Here is a 17992-nt window from a genome sequence, read left to right on the forward strand (position 1 = left end):
TTTGCAACCCCAGGAACGGCAGCACACCAGGCTTCTCTGTCCTCCACCATCTCCAGTTCAGTTCAGTTCAGTCCCTCAGTCGTGTCCAACTCTTTGCGACCCCATGGACTGCAGCACGCCAGGCCTCCCTGTCCATTGACAACTCCCAGAGTTTACTCAGACTCATGTCCATTGAGTCTGTGATGCCACCCAGCCATCTCATCCTCTGTCGTCCCCTTCTCCAGGAGTTCTGTCTTCAGGAATTTGCTCAAACACATGTCCATGGAGTTAGTGATGCTCTCTAATCATCTCATCCTCTGCCACCCCTTCTCCTCCTGCCCTCAACCTTTCCCAGCATCAGGGTCTTTTCCAACAAGTCGGCTCTTCACATCAGGTGGCCAAAGTACTGGAGTTTCAGCTTCAGCAACAGTCGTTCCAGTGAATACTCAAAGCTGATTTCCTTTAGGATTGGCTGGTTTGATCTTGCAGTCCAAGGGACTCTCAAGAGTCTTCTCCGGCCCCACAATTTGAAAACAACAATTCTTCAGCCTTCAACCTTCTTTATGGTCCAACTCTCACATCCGTGGGCTTCCCCAGTGGCTTGGCTGTAAAGAATCTGCCTGTGATACAGGAGATGAGGGTTGGATCCCTGGTTCAGGAAGATTCCCTGGAGGAGAAAATGGCAACCCACTCTAATATTCTTCCCTGGTGGGCTACAGTCCTTGGAGTCACAGAGAGTCGGACACCACTGAGAGTGCACGGATGCATTCACATCTGTGCATTGTAGCATTCCAATGCCCATTGCTCTATCGGAAACCTACCACTCTGTTCTTTACCGGCTCTGTGATGGCAAGCAAGGTACATGAGCTCTCTGAATCGCAGGATAATCACCTAAGAAATGAAGATACTGATAGGGCTAATGGAGCTGTTGTGAAGACAAAGTGAAATCATGCCTGCAAAACACGGAACAGTAATTGCCATCTATGCTTTTTGAACAAATCACATCCTGAACTCTCACAAAACATAAATGGGCTTTCTCTCAGTAGAAAATGGGCATTGTTAACTTTTTATGAGATGCGTATGTGCAATAAGAGCACAAAGGAGGAAACAGGGCTATCTAGATGACACTGGGAAATTTTTCTGCAAGTTACTTAATCACTCTGCACATTAGTTTCCTCTGTCGTAATATGGGGATACTAATAGTACCTATTTATATGGCTGTTGGGAAGATTAAATCAAATAATGTACTTAAAGACAAAGACTCATGCAATTTAAAAGTTTAAGAAAGTGTAGCTATTATTATTAAAAGCTTATGCCTTGAATCGAACTATTAGGCTGGGAAGGTATATTTGTCTTCTCTCCTGGTATAAAATTCACATTTGAAAAGTTCAGATGTATTGAGAAAATCCCAATGCTATTTTACAAAAAGCTTTAGTCAAGACAGAAATTGATTAATTTAAGCTGATAGCTCTGGCTTTAGAAATTTTAAATCATTACACAATTCATAAACTTTCTAATGGTTCTCTCTTGATATTTAGTTTTGGAAATTGTAACTTCTTTGGGGGCTGTTAGCTTTATAGTCATTTCCTTTCTTCAGCTACACATTAAGAAATAATTCTGGGCACGAGCCAATAACCCAGCACTCCTGACCAGTGTTCCCTTTGATTTTGTGTAAATTGTGAGCAATTGGCCATTTTCCAAAAGCAGCTCATTAGCAAGATAGAATATGCATGAGTATAGTTTAGTTTGGAATCAAATAAGGCTTGCAACAAATTTAATATGACATTGTAAAGGATATGCAAAACCAATCTGTGCTGTGGGGTAATTAGACGTAAGTAGAGTTCACACAGGTGACCGTAGTTACCTTGCCGCCAAACTAGACCTTTCAGGATTGGCTACCAGAGAGGGGATGGGTCTGTTAGGAGCAGAAAGGAGCTTCAGGGCACCTGAGAATTCTCCTAAATGCAGAGCATCCAGATGTATCTCCTTTGGGATGGGACCTGGGGCACCTAAAAGTTTGTTGTTTAGGACCAGGATGTGATGAAATCAACCTCCTCCTGCCTCTTATAGGGGTTTGACTGCAAGGGAAGTTTATTAGTCTAGGCAGGGGTCAGCAAACTTTTTCTGTACAGAACCAGATAATAAATGTTATAGGCACTGAGGGCCATATGGCTCTGCTGATACTTTTTAAGTTGACCTGCTTTATACTTAGAAATGTCTCTTAATAGTAGGCCTCCCTGGAGACTCAGATGGTAAGTAATCTGCCTGCAGTGTAGGAGACCTGTGCTCGATCCCTGGGTTGGGAAGATCCCCTGAAGAAGGAAATGGCAACCCACTTCAGTATTTTTGCCTGGAGAATTCCATGGACAGAGGAGTCTGGTGGGCTACAGTCCATGGGATAGCAAAGAGTCGGACACAACTGAGCAACTATCACTTATTGCAGGGCAAAAGCAACCATAGTCTATACACAGGCTAATTTCATACTGGCTATGTTCCAATAAAACTTTATTTGAAGAAACAGATGATGGGTTGGATTTGGCCCTTGGGCCATAGCTGTGGGCTCCTGGACTAGGCTACGGCTCTGGATAGAAACCTGGAAAAGAGAAGAACCCCAACCAACACCTTCCTGAAGTAGGCTTGCATCTGGGTAGGTGGACGAAGTAGGGTTGTGGGAACCCAGAGCAGGGGAAATCTCACAGACGCTTTCCTCTCCCCCTCCTTCACAGGGTTTGCCTATCTCAGTGAAGGCAACCAGCAACAAAGGCGGTACAGAACGTAAGAGTGTGGAGATTGACTGGATCAGGTTTAAATCCTAGCACTCTCCTAATGTAGCTGTGTGCCCTGCGGCAAGTTTTCCTACCCTTCTGAGCCCATCTGTAAAATTGGGGTGATCAAACCTGTCTCAGAGTTCTGAGGGTTAAATGAACTTTGTGATGTAAATCATTTAGCATGCACAAAATGGTCTATATACTGTATTTTATGGACAGTTGAATGGAACCTGAAGACTGATGTTGCCTTTAGTTGTTGTTGTTTTTTTTTCATCTCTCATACTCAGCTGGTAAAGAATCCACCTGCAATGCAAGAGACCTGGGTTCGATCCCTGGGTTGGGAAGATCCCCAGAAGAAGGGAAATGCTATTCACTCCAGTATTCTTGCCTGGAGAATTTCATGGACTGTATAGTCCATGGGGTTGCAAAGAGTCAGACTAGGTCTATGTTTAGCATCGTTTGATTAGTCCACATCATACCTACGAGTGGAGTTGCTGGGTCATAGGTTGTCTGTGTTCAGCTATAGTAGGTTCTAAACTGCTTAGTAGACACTAAGTAGGCCTCCAGAATAACTCTGCCGATTTGCATTCTCGGGCTTCCCTGGCAGCTCAGGGGTAAAGAATCTGTCTGCCAATGCAGGAGACACAGGTTCAATCCCTGTGTCAGGAAGATCCCCTGGAAAAGGAAATGCAACCTACTCCAGTATTCTTGCCTGGGAAATCCCCTGGACAGAGGGGCCTGGTGAGCTATGGACCATTCGGCAACAAAAGAGTCGGACAGGACTGAGCGACTGAACATCAACAATATGTATTCCCATGAGACTTCTTATGAGCAGGTCAGCTGTTTATCATTCTGGTTTCTGGTGGTTTTCATTGGTGTCTCCCAAGTGAGGGAGGCGTTTGTACGCTTTTCATATACTAATTAGCCATTTGAATACCCTCTTCTGGAAAGAGTCTGTTGAAGTTTCTTACTCATTTGCCAAAATTCTTCATGGAGTCTAGATATGAGAACTTTAGCTGTTATAGGTGTTTTCTGATAAACTGAAGTCCCTGATTTTAATGTAGTTCTTTTTATCAGTCTTTGTTTTATCTTTTTAAGTTCACTGATTTAAGTAAATTATCTGGTACTATTTTCACCACCTTGCTTAGGACACTACATGCAGCTGACCCACACACACCAGTTAGGACTGTTGCATTAGCTAGCTGATTTCCTCCCAATCCTGAGATGTGATGAATCCCTGAAACCCAGAAAGCTGGGGTTCATCTGGGTTCGTTTACAGCATCTCTGGAAAGGGTGGATATGGATGTGTGGGGCTGCTGTCAGCTACGAGTCATTAAGGACACTGAGGGTGGAAGTTTTGGGGTGCTCAGCCTGCACTAGGACAGGAGCGCAGGGACATATATGACATAAGCCATATAGTGCGAAGGAGGCGCGGGCAACACGCACAGTCAGAGAAGTGTCCTGGATATCCCAAAACGTGGAAAGGAATTAAGAAGGAGTGGACCACAGGATACGTCAGAGAGAAGGGAAATGGAGGAAAAGGCAGAAAAGGAGGTCTAAATTTGGTAGCAAGTGTCAGAGACTCAAATATAACGAAAGAAGATGTTCTTGGGAGCTTGGCCTGTTGAGAACCGGTTTCCTTTAATTACCCTCCCTGCCACATCCCCTCCACACCTTTTATCTTTTTACTAGAACAGTCCTGATGGTCCAAAATCATATAGCAATAACTTTTTAAATAATAGAAGCACTTAATACCCATCACTTTTTTCTCTCCTGATGGAAAATAAAATGGATTATTAACTCTTCAATAGGTATTATATGAAAAAAAAAAAGGAGGAATAAAGGAAATTTAGAACCAGAAGCAAGCATTGTGAAGAATATATATATCCCATGTCAAGATTGTAGAACTAGTCTAGCCTAAATCTCTTCTTTGCTTTGAGGATTCCGTGTAGGTCATATGGGAAGGTCCTTTCTATCAAATAGAACTCTTTGCTGTGACAGAAAACCCAACTTGGAGGCTTCCATAATAAAAGGAAAATTTTGATCGTAATAACCAAAAAGTTTAGAGTAGATGCTGGCCTCCAGTAAGGCAATTTCTAGCAGCTCAAATGACATCATTGAGGATTTTCTCCATATCTTCATTCTGCCTTTGTTATTGTGGACTTCATCCTTTGCTTAGATGCACACCTGCATCTGCTGGTAGTTTCCTGCTCTTATCATGAGAACATAACTAAGCCAGTTAGAGCCCTCAACCCACACTGGACTCAGGAATACTGGGAATCTCTTCTAAAGTCTCCTGCTGAAGACCTAGGATTCTCATTGGTCCACACTGGGTCACGTGCTCACGCCACACCCAATCATGTGGCCTAGAGTCTAAGGCAGGCTAATTGTATCAGTCAGGATCCTTCATGGGACTGAGTGTGTGAAGCTGGTCCCACTCAAACTTCATGGCTGAGAAAGGGGGAGGGGTGGATTCTCCAGTGAAAGGAAGGGTGGTGATGCTGAAGGAGCATCAGAGACCAGCCATTAAACCTAGCAAGGGGACGGAGGGCTTCAGGGAAGCTTTGTGAGCAAAGAACAGCCCAGTGATGCAGCAGCTAAAAGGCTAAGAAAGTGCAGCTGTCTTTGGTAACTGTTGGAGTCAGGAGATAGGGCTGGATTGTGGCTCCAAGGCTTAACACTTAAGTTATCCAGACTTTCTTTTTCTCATATCCCTAAATGATGCCAGTGTTCTTGTGTAGTGGAGTAAATGAGAATATTTTCAGACAGATTTTGGACAATATAAAAAAATACATGGATGTGAGTGTATAGTGTTTTTACTACTAAGGATCATAGCAGGAATAAACAAATCTAAATTTAAATAAGCACATCCATTTAAAGTTTGACTTCTGAAGCTAGTATTTATGCCAAGTAAAATCAGTAGTGTTGATTATGATAAAAATACTAACCACTAACATATATCAAGGGTTTACTATGTGCCAGGTACTGCTCTGAGCATTATTTCATTTAATCTTCAAACAACCTTTGAAGCACCGTTATTGTCCCCATTTTACAGATGAGGAAATTAAGCCACAAAAAAGTAAACAATATCCTCCAGATAGCAATAATAGAGCTGGGATTCAAATCTGGGCAGCCTGTCTCTACAATCTGAACCCTGAACCACTATATTATCCATGATAATAGTGTTGAAACCTACTGCTTTGAAAGTCAAATGGAAGAACCAAATTTACCCGCTCCATTTTGGGTGCTAACATATCTAATTAGTCAAAATATATTAATGGACTCATTAGCCTATGCAAATAAATCCCTAAATAAAAGCATTTATTATCCTGGTATTTTTTTCTTGTGGTGACTTGGTTCTCTAGTTTTAACCTGTTTATGTGTGTGTGCATATCCCAAGGCAAAAGCATGTTATTTGTCAGATTACAGCTCATAGAATAGAGTTTAGAATCAAAAGACTGGAATTATAGTCACAGCTCAACCAGTTTCAAAGTGCCGACTCACTGGGAAAGACCCCACCGGACACAATTTAGCAACTGAACAACAACAATCAATTGTTCGCTATGACCATGTCCACATTTCTGTTTTCTCATTCGTAGAGACAGTGTGCCCTCCAAAGAGTGAGCATGGGGCCCACAATCAGATGTTCAAAGGACTGTCCTTTGAGAACTTTCACAGACTATAGATCCAAGACATTTCTTAATTTTCTTATTAATAATGCCCCCAGAGACTGTGTTATTGATGAACTGTGTTCCATAGTAATGGCATTTAATATTTATCTGTATTTCCATCATATTGTGCTTTTAATTTTCCTTGGTGTCTGGCCCTCCTACATGGCCTGATTTCTTCCTATGGAACTTTCTGGATTAGCTCTCAGCGTGGCCTAATGGGTCACTTTACCTACTTTACCTACTTCAGGAGGTCACCTGAAGTCAGTGTAAACCAATGCTTTATGGAGCTACTTGAGGGACAGTGGGCAGCCCATATAAGCCCACACATCTCTAGCCTCACAGGGCCTGACTCTAGCTTCTCACCACTGTTGGATTCACCCAAAAATGTACATATATTTTATTTTCTTAAAATCACATACTCTTTCCCACCTTACCTGGTTTATCAGTTTTTCCACAATGGATACTAGTGTGGTATTTTATTTGTTTGTTTGTTTGTTTTTGTTGTTGTTGTCTGTTTACCATCTAATATCTATTTGTGTTCTGGTAAAAGAAGTCTCCATAAGTTTTATGCTGTGCTGGAGCTGGTGAGTAAGAGCTGACTGTTAAGTATAAGCCAGTTGTCAAACATGGCCCTTATTAAAAATTAACTTATATAAACATGCAATTAGTAATAAATGTTCCAAGTTCATCACTTCCTAATTATTTTGCTACACTTTGTTATCATCTTAGCCCTTGAAATATTTATGTCTGTGGCGTTTATTGTGGAAATGCTATTTAATGGTCTGCTACCGTGCATCTCCTCCCAACTCTGCACTGGAAGTCAGCTATAATAGGAGTATGATAGCAGTATTGACTCTAGAAAGTGAAGTCTCTCCAACTTATTCAACTCTTTGCAACTCCATAGTCTGTAGCCCGCCAGGCTCTTCTGTCCTTGGGATTCTCCAGGCAAGAATACTGGAGTGGGTTACCATTTCCTCCTCCAGGGGATCTTCCCAACCCAGGGATGGAACTCAGGTCTCCTGCATTGCAGGAAGATTCTTTACCATCTGAGCCACCAGGGAAGACATTCAGCAAATCTGGCAAATTAGGGCTTCTCATATCCCTACAGAATCCTTGTTTACCCCATCCTTAGCTTCAGGGGGTGAATCTTTATTGACTTCAATCAGTAAGCCCCGCTCCTCTGCCTGTAGGGAAAAGCTGATTTGGGCCAATGAGTTGCTGACCCAAGACTTTTATTTGCCTGTGGAGGGAATAAACTGTTGTCCCTGCTTGGGCTACAACTGCAAGGAGAAAGCTAATCCAAGAATGAAGCTAATACAGGGAGGAAAGCAGGCAGAAGCAAAGAGATGGAAGGTCTGGATTTTGGAAATATCATCAAGCCCCTCGATCAAGCCACTTGACTTTGATTCCACCTAAATCAGAGATCGGCAGCCTTTTCCTATAAAGGGCCTGCTTGAAAAGCTTTCTGTCAAAGCTACTCATCTCTGCTACTACAGTGTAAAAACCATAGAGAGTACATACACCAGTGGGTGTAACTGGGCTCCAATAAAACTATTTACAAGAGTAGGTGGTGAGCAGGATTTGGCCCAAGAGCAACAGTTTGCAGATCCCTCACCTAAGGCACTAAATTCTTTTTTGCTTAAGTATATTTGGCTTGAGTTTCTAACACTTGTAACTGAAAAAGCCTCAACTAATCCAGGTCCACAGATTCTAAACTCTACAAATTGACTCTGAATTCCTTAAAGAAAAACAGAGATTTATTATCAAAATAAATGGCTGCCCAAATTTAAATTCCTAGGAGAGAGATTCCCATTGTTCTAGCTCAAATCACATGTCCAAGGGAGGGAGACTTTTGCCAGTCCTTCAAGACCACATGCAGGGCGAAGGGGTGGTTTCTACAGTGAAAATCAGGGGTCTATTATCAGATGAACAGGCCCTGGAGGCTTGATCTACTCCATTAAGACAGGGAAAAGTTCCCAAATTAAGCACATTCAGCAGATGCCCCCTCTGTCACTAACATGCTGTGTTGCCCTAGGCAAGAGATGAAACTTCTCTGAGCCTTAATCTTCCAGTACTAAAAGAACGTGATGAACCGGGAATCTTTAAGGGCTCACTGAGTGCCAAGTTTTGGTGGTTCTTTCCATATATCAATGATCTTGCCTGTTAATCTCTGACTTAATACTCTCTGCCCTGTGGTTCACCTTTTTGCATAATCGCGAGCTGATGGAGCTCCCTCCTGTTACTTAATTTCTGTGAATGTGAATTTCCTCATCTGTTATTGGCCTCACCCTGGAAAGTGGTGTAAGGACTAAATTGATATATGCTTAGAAGGCAGTGTGTGTACTTGTTCAAGGTGGGGCTTTGGAGTTAGATTGTGTGCTAAATCACTTCAGTCATTTCCAACTTTTTATGACCCTATGGACTATAGCCCGCCAGGCTCCTCTGTCCATGGGATTCTCCAGGCAAGAATATTGGAGTGGATTGCCATGCCCTCCTCCAGGGGATCTTCCTGACCCAGAGATTGAACCCATGTCTCTTATGTCTCCTGCATTGGCAGGCAGGTTCTTTACCACTAATGCCACCTGGGAAGGCCCTGGAGTTAGACTAGCAGGACCCAGTTCTCCTTTAGCCTTTTTTACTGTGATACTGAGCTGGTTATTTAAACTCTTGGAATCTTTGTTTCCTCATCTGTAAAAGTGCGAAATTTGTAGAACCCTCTTCACAGGAGTGTTGTGTAGATTAAATGAGCTATGGCATATGATACACTTAGTGCAGAGCTTGGCCAAAGATAATCTGTAAAGGGTAATTGTTTATTATGTTTGCTTATAATGATTTTATTCCGTTTTTAGAAATAAGTTCCTGATAGAAAATTCCTCCTGCTTCTTATTTTTCTTATTACGAAATTTCCCAAAAGTAATTCTTTGGATTTTGATGGTGTAGGTTGCTTTGGGGGCTTCCCTGGTGCCTCAGACAGTAAAGAATCCACCTGCAACACAGGAGACTGGGGTTCAATACCTGAATTGGGAAATCCCCTGGAGGAGGAAATAGCAACCTGCTCCAGTATTCTTGCCTGGAGAATCCCATGGACAGAGCAGCCTGGCGGGCTACAGTCCACAGAATCACAAAGAATCGGACATGACTGAAGCGACTGAGCGAGCAAGCATGCACGCTGTTGGTTTTTTTCAGTTATTTCTCCAAGCTTATGAAAGTAATCCATGCCTTTAAAAAAATACTGATTTTCTAACCATTAGAGAAGGATACTTCCAGTTAAAATAACAGATTGATATGAGAAAGGGCATTTATTGGCCCATGTAATTAATTGCAAAGTCATCTAAGGCTTAATACAGCACTCAAAAATGTCACCAAAGATTATTTTCTTCCTCTCACTATACTCTGTGTTCTGTGAGGACAATTTCATGTTAAAACGATCACAAGTCATGGCCAGAAGATGGTTTCCAATAGATCCAGGGGCCACATGCTTCCTCTACCACATCCTTCAGAAAGAGAAAAGGTCTTCTCCAGTGGCTTTCTCAGAAAAACAAGCAAGTTGCTTTCCCATAAGTCTTCATCGCCATCATGCGTGTGCTCAGTCGTGTCCAACTCTTTGTAGCCCATCAGACTCCTCTATCCATAGGATTTTCCAGGCAAGAATACTGGAGTGGGTTGCCATTTCCTCCTCCAGGGGATCTTCCCAACCCAGAGATCGAACCCTCGTCTCTGGGGTCTCCTGCATTGGCAGGTGGATTCTTTACTAGTAGCGCCTCCTGGGAAGAAGCCCTGTAACAAATGTCTTTTCAAGCCTCATTTGCCCAGATGAGGTCTTGATCTCATACCTGAGAGAAATTATGCCTCAGAGGTTTTGCCCATCACTAGCCAAATATGACCCAGCTCTGAAGCTGCCTGACTGCACACAGAGGATGCAAAAAGAGGCAGGCCCCAGGGAGCTTATACCAGGACTGACGGATAAGCACAGAGCACCGGTTCGTGCCCACCTCCTCTGTTATGATCCTTTGTGTTGTTTCTGAGTCTCCGTATTCGTTTGCTAGGGCTCCCATCACAAAGAACCACACATGAGATGGTTTAAACAACAGAAATCAATTTCCTCCCAATTCTGGAGGCTGAAGATCCAAGAGCAAGGTGATGGCAGGGTTGGTTTCTTCTGAGGCCTCACTCCTTGGCTGGCAGGGGACTTCTTTCTCCCTGTGTCTTCACCTGGTCTTTCCTCTGTGTATGTTTGGTCCTAATCTCTTCTTCTTATGAGGATGCCAGTTACATTAGATTAGGACCTACCCTAAGAACGTCATTTTACCTTTACTTCTTAAAAGACTTTGTGTTCAATATGGTCACATTTTGAGGTCCTAGGGATTAGGACTTCTACATATGAGTTTGGTGGCGGGAGTGAGGGACATAATTCAGCCCGTAACAATTCCCAACTTCCAAGATTACTCTTTAAAATAAGTTTTAACCATTTTTAATGGTTTGTGACATATCTATAGTTTCATAATTATTCCAAAAACATTCTTTGACATGAACCTATCCTAACTTTGCCTAAGAGATTACGGTAGTTGTTTTATTCATGATATATAACAGCCAGGAAATGTTTCATGCAACTGATAATTTCACCTTGGAAAAGTTTTGAGGTGGGTGTTACCAGTAATTCGGGTTCCTATTCTTAAAAGGTAAAACACACCAATATACCCAACATTAATTCTTGGTGAATCTCTCAAAATGAATTGATAATAAATATAATCCCAGAAAATGGAATGATTTAACATAATGGTTTATTAATAAGTATTGGTGGTTTAGTTGTTAAGTCATGTCCAACTCTTGCAACCCCATGGACCATAGCCAGCCAGACTCCTCTGCCCATAGGGTTCTCCAGGCAAGAATACTGGAGTGGGTTGCCATTTCTTTCTCCAGGGCACCTTTCCAACCCAGGAATCAAACCTGGGTCTCCTGCATTGCAGGTGGATTCTTTTCCACCACCAACATAATGGTTTAGAGTAAACTGCGGCAGCTATTATTTTCATCTGCCTAACATACTTTGGTATACCATTTCTTTGGGAAATTTTCTCTACTGCACATGACCTTTGGGTATTTGAGCCAAATCATTGCCTACCCCACCCGCCACTGAGCACCTCCTGCCTCATCACAGATTTAAACAGGTGGTTGCATCCTTGGGCCAAGGTGATTGTCCATCCTTGAAGGACTGGATACATGACTCATGTCAGTACTTAGCTGGATGTTAGGGATTGGAGGGGCAGGGTGGTCCTCCTGTTGTGGGTTGGACTGAGTCCCAACAAAAAGATATATTGAAGCTCTAATCCCTGGTATCTGTGAACATGACCTTATTTGGAAATATGGTCTTTACAGGTACAATCAAACTAAGATAAGGTCATCGTTGGTTAGGGTGGGCCCTAATCTGACCTGTGTCCTTTTAAGAAAAGAGACAGAGACACATGAGGACAGCCCCAAATGAGGATGGAAGCAGAGGCTGGAGTGATGCCATAAGCAAGTAGAGTCTACAAGCCAAGAAACACGAGGATTGCCAGAAGCACCAGAAGCTGAGAAAGACACAGCGCAGATTCTCCCCAAGAGCCCTCAGAGAGAACATGTCCATGTGGACCCCTTGATTTCTGACTTCTTCCTGCCAGAACTGTGAGAAACTAAATTTCTGTTATTTTAAGCAATCCAGTTTGTGGTATTTTGTTACGGAAGCCTTAGGAAATATATACTCTTCCCATTCTCTCATTTCCTTTGGCCATGCTTTGAGGCAAGTGGCATCTTGGTTCCCTGACCAGTCATCAAACCCATGCCCTCTGCAATGGAAGCACAGAGTCTTAAATACTGGTTCACCAGGGGAGCCCCTCTTTTTAGAATTTTAGAAAAACATAAAAAATTTAAAAGGAGAAAATAAACCATCTACATCCTCACTATTTAGAAAAAATCATTATGACTTTTGAGATACGTCTTTTCATTTTCTCTAGAAAAGCAAAAATCTGATTATAGGGAACCAGTTTTTTACCTTTTTCACCTATTATAAACATTTTCTATGTTAGTATTTTTCAGCAACATCATTTTTCATGACAGCGTAATATGCCAACACATTTCTTCACCCTGAGTTATTTAACTCACTTTTTACTGATAGTCATTTTAATTGTTTTCTGTGTTCTGACATTATAACACCCCCACTGGAACAAATATCCTTTTAGTGATCTTTACACATATCTGGGATTATTGCCTTATGATGAATTTCTATGAGTGCATTGTTGACATTAGCAAAAATGACAATTTTTTTTAACAGAGTAAACACTTTTATTACTTTGGATATATATACCAAACTGCTTTCCAAAATGTTTGTATTAATTTACACTACTGGAAGTGATGTATGCCATTTTATTTTACTTTTAATTATTTAAAATATCAAACATGCAAAATTCAAATACTATTGTGAACCCTCATGTCTCTATTACCTAACTTTAATAATCATCATTTTGCTATTCTTATACAATCTGCATCCCCTTTTCCCACATTATACATTATTTTTTCTTTCCTGATATGAAGTAAATTATAGATGTTATAGCTTGGCATAGGGCTTCCCTGATAGATCCGTTGGTTAAAAAAAAAAATTCTCATTTTTGCAAATGTCAACAATACACTCATGGAAATCCATCCTGAGGAAATAATCCCAGATATGTGTAAAGATCACTAAAAGGATATTTGTCTGGGGCGGGGGCGGTGGTTATGATGTCAGAACACAGAAAACAATTAAAATGACTATCAGTAAAAAGTGAGTTAAATATAGCTTTTCATCCATAAATCCTTTAGAATGTTATTGGAGAATAGCAAAGAACAAAAACACTCCAACTCAAACCAATAACACACATAATTAATACAATCCATTCAACTTCCTCATATTTAAAAATATTTTAATAGTTGCTTTATTGGAATCAAGATCCAAACCAAAGTTGCACTTGGTAGATCAAGAGGTTGATCTACCTCTTGTGTTTTTTAATCATTAACAGTTTCCCTTGTCCTCTCTTTCCCACTTCCTCCCCACTACCCCCAAATTCCATTTATTTGAAGTCCCTGGTTCAATCACTTATCCTATATTACTCATTTAGATCCTATTCCTCATTTGACTGACCATACCCCTTGGGGTCCTTAATATCTTCCTCTGTCCCCCATCTCCCCACCAGGGGGCAGGTGGTCCTGGATCCTTTAGACTTTCTCTTAAAGCTGCTAAGCTCTTGAAATGACTTCTTAAATGTCCCCTGGAAAAACTGGAACTATTTAAAGAATCTAAACCGTCCTTAAGGACCCAATTAAATGTCAGGGTAAGTGGTTGTTAAAACCTTGCTTTAGTTAGGAGCAATAAAAATAAAACCCTGTTATCTCATCTGGGTAAATTCCCCTAGAGACCAGTGGAAGATGAAATACAGAGGTGGTATGAAGTCTTTAAGATATAAGCCAAAGTCATTCTGAATTTACTGAGTCTGTTTTCTAACTCTGCTCCACAGCTGGATCCATCGGATAAACAGCAGAATGATGGTAACACAGGTAGCTATCCATTTAATACCACCCGCAAGACAGTCTCAATTTGAATCAATCTTTTGGGGAGAAAAATACTTTTCTTCTGCACTCTTTACGCTCAGCATTTGGAGCTCTACAAATTAATCTGACAAAATATAGATTAGCAAGAGAAAGGGCAAATTTTTATTCACATGTGGGAGTTCACAGAAAAATGTGACTCAAGGAGGCGCAATTTGGAGTTTGTAAACCAACTTAACAGAGGACAAGGAGGAAGAAAGGGGCATTTATGGAAAAACAAACAACATTTAGAAAAGATAAATGGGCCCTTAGGAATTACTCCAGAGGGATGATCTCTTTGTAATCATGTGAATTTAGATAATTTCTTATCCTGGTGCCAACTTCTCATCTCCAGTGATGGGAGTCAGTCTTCCCTGGTTGTGATTCCCTGGGGGCAGAGGTTTCTGAAAATTTAATTCTTTGGGAAATTTCCCCTTGTACGCAGATAAGGGGAATTCAGAACAAAGACCCTTCACAATGGTATATTCCAGATCCCTTCATTTATCCCATCTGAAACCTCCCTAGAAGTTTCACAGATAAGGAGCTGAGTTATTAATAGACTGGCTCATATCCCACTAACCCAGCCTGTCAGTCCTGGGAGCAGATCAGTCCAGTCTGACATTTGTGTTTCAGGAGGTAATGCTGTACAGGGAAGTAAGGCCCAAAGTAGGCCTTATATGGCTTCCTGGGCGGCGCAGTGGCAAAGAATCTGCCTGCCAGTGCAGGAAACAAAAGAGACGTGAGTTCCATCCCTGGAATGGGAAGATCCACTGGAGAAGGAAACAGCAACCCACTCCAGTGGGTTGGGCAATCCCATAGACAGAGAAGCCTGGTGGGCCACAGCCCATGGGGTCACAAAGAGTTGGACACGGCTAAGCGACTAAACAGCGGCAAATGGTGCAAGCAGTCAGACATTTAATGAGGAGCATTTCTATGGAAACAAAAGAAAAGCAAAGATTAATGATTGGAACTGACTGCAGAACCCATTTTTTTCCCGTTTCTTTTCTTCTCTTCTCTGCAGTTTTCTTCTTAATCCAGAGTATAGCCAGTTTAGATTTCTAAATATTGAGCTTAAAATATCTTTCGGTAGTAGTGTGAAGATGGCAGCCAGCAATGTCATGGTCATGGTTATTCCCCAGAGGGGACCATGGGAGATGCAGCGTTCTGGTGAACTTTCTGAGTGGTGATAAATCTTTTGAAGTTATGTCAGGTCGTCCAGTTCAGTGTGCAGGGCTTTGGAAAAAGGACATCTTAGCTCTCAGTGATGCCAAGACAAGAAGGTAAGAGAAAAATTGGAAACATTAATTACTGACAAAATGTGTGAGATAACAGGATCCCATTTACAAAGTGGAGAAATAGGCTCAAAGACAATGAACAGAACTAGAATCTGATAACCCACAAGAAAGGATTATAGTTTTTCACTGAAACAGAAAATTTCTCTCTACAATCACTCCCGTTCTGATCAAAGACAATCAAAATAAAGCTCACTCTTATTTTCAAAATAAGAAAGAGGCTGGGGAGCAGCATGCTCTAACATGTTTGTGTTTTTCATTTAATTGGGGAGACAAGACCGTGTTGATTTACCTGAGGGACAATCCAGATACAGTATGGTCTACTTAAGTGGAAGCTTTGGCAGGATAATTATAGGATATTAATAAACTCAGAAAAACAAGTTCTCCATAGGGCAACTCTTGGTCTGTCAACTAGATAATAAGCAAAAGTGAAAGCCACTTTTCTTTATAAATATTCTCTCATTCAAAGTGTCCTTGCTAGTTAATCCAAATAGTGGATTTTCTTTTGTTCATGCCTGTATTCCCAGCATCTAGCACAGTGTGGGGCACATAACAGGTGTAATATAACAACCCATGAATGAATGAGTATCATCTCTCATTTAATGCTTACAGCAACTCTAGCACATAAACTATTATCCCCAATTGTCATGTAGGTGAAGAAGGAGCCAAGGCACAGAGGACTTAAATAACTTGCCAAAGGGTGCAGAGCTGGTAATTGAAGGAGCCAGGATTTAAACCCAGGAAGTCTAACTCAGGAGCCTCCTCTAAAAATATTATATGCTAGTACAGCCGCTATGGAGCACAATGTGGAGATTCCTTAAAAAACTGGAAATAGAACTGCCATATGACCCAGCAATCCCATTACTGGGCATACACACCAAGGAAACCAGAATTGAAAGAGACACATGTACCCCAATGTTCATCACAGCACTGTTTATAATAGCCAGGACATGGAAGCAACCTAGATGTCCATCAGCAGATGAATGGATAAGGAAGCTGTGGTACATATACACAATGGAATATTACTCAGCTATTAAAAAGAATACATTTGAATCAGTTCTAATGAGGTGGATGAAACTGGAGCCTATTATACAGAGTGCAGTAAGCCAGAAAGAAAAACACCAATACAGTATACTAACACATATATATGGAATTTAGAAAGATGGTAACAATAACCCTGTATGCGAGACAGCAAAAGAGACACAGATGTACAGAACAATCTTTTGGACTCTGTAGGAGAAGGCAAGGGTGGGATGACATGGGAGAATGGCACTGAAACATGTATATTATCATATGTGAAACAAAACCCCAGTCCAGGTTCGATGCATGATACAGGGTGTTCGGGGCTGGTACACTGGGATGACCCAGAGGGATGGGATGGGGAGGGAGGTGGGAGGGGGGATTCAGGATGGGGAACACATGTACACCCATGGCAGATTCAAGTCAATGTAAGGCAAACCCAAAACAATATTGTAAAGTTAAATAAATAAATAAATAAAAATAAAAAATAAAATATTATACTATATTATCTGATTTTCTCTGGCCTGGCCTGAGCCACTAAGGCAAGATTTTAGTTGGATCAATTAATAAGCAGTAACTTTTTTCAACATTATCAAAGTACATCATACTCCATGTATATTTTACTTTTTAATTCCAGTTCCTATAATGATTTTTCCCTCAAAACAGGTTTCAACACATGCTCATTTGTAATGGGTAATTGTATGCATCAACTTGACTGGCCAGAGGGTACCCAGATAATGTTCAAATATTATTCTGAGTGTGTCTGTGGGAGTGTGTATTTTGGATGAGATTAACATTTGAATCCACAGACTAAGTAAAGCAGATTGTGCTCCCTAATGTGGGTGGTCCTCATCCAATCAGCTGAAGGCCTAAATAGCACAAAAAATGGCTGAGTAAGAGAGAAATCTCTCTCTCAACCTGCCTGTCTTTGAGCTGGGACATTGGTCTTCTTTTACCTTTGGACTTGGACTAGGACTTGGAACTATCCCATTGGTTCTCCTGGGTTTCCAGCTTGTCAACTGCAGATCTGGGGATTTCTCAGCCTCCATAACTGTGTGAGCCAATTCCTTCTTATATATATAATTCCGCTAGTTCTATTAGAATTCTAATGTTAGTGTTAGCCACTCAGTCATGTCTGACTCTTTGTGAACCCATGGACTGTAACCTGCCAGGCTCCTCTGTCCATGGAATCATCCAGGCAAGAATATTATTAGTCCTGTTTCTCTGGATAATTCAACTAATACACTCATTTGTTCATTCTGCCTAAACGACTGTATTAACTGGAGAAGGAAATGGCAACCCACTCCAGTATTCTTCTCTGGAGAATTCCATGGACAGAGGAGCCAGGCAGGCTACAGTGCATGTACTGTTGCAGAGTCGGACATGACTGAGCAACACTTACATACTTACTCACTTACTGCATTAATCTCCTCTCTGAGCTTTCAGCCTTTGGGTTCCCCTTCTTTCCATCCCTATTGCATAGCTGCTTCCAGACTATTCTGGGTTGTATACTCCATACCAAATATTCATCTTGCTGTTAGTGTTAGTTGATCAGTTGTGTCTGACTCTTTGCAATCCCACGGACTATAACCCACTAGGCTCCTCTGTCCATGGGATTCTCCAGGCAAGAATGCTGGAGTGGGTTGTCATTTCCTGCTCCAGCAGATCTTCC

General features: G+C 41.5%; 1 long non-coding RNA gene across 1 annotated transcript in view; it reads left to right on the plus strand.

Moving 5' to 3' along the window:
• LOC122449442 overlaps window positions 1-12108 on the plus strand; it is a 28644-nt gene extending 16536 nt beyond the window's left edge. Inside the window, exon 3 of the long non-coding RNA XR_006271942.1 lies at window positions 11792-12108. This is a non-coding gene — a long non-coding RNA (uncharacterized LOC122449442). The remainder of the gene's footprint in view (window positions 1-11791) is intronic.
• Window positions 12109-17992: the final 5884 nt, after the last annotated feature.

This window comes from Cervus canadensis, chromosome 11, assembly GCF_019320065.1.
Source record: "Cervus canadensis isolate Bull #8, Minnesota chromosome 11, ASM1932006v1, whole genome shotgun sequence".
NCBI lineage: Eukaryota > Metazoa > Chordata > Mammalia > Artiodactyla > Cervidae > Cervus > Cervus canadensis.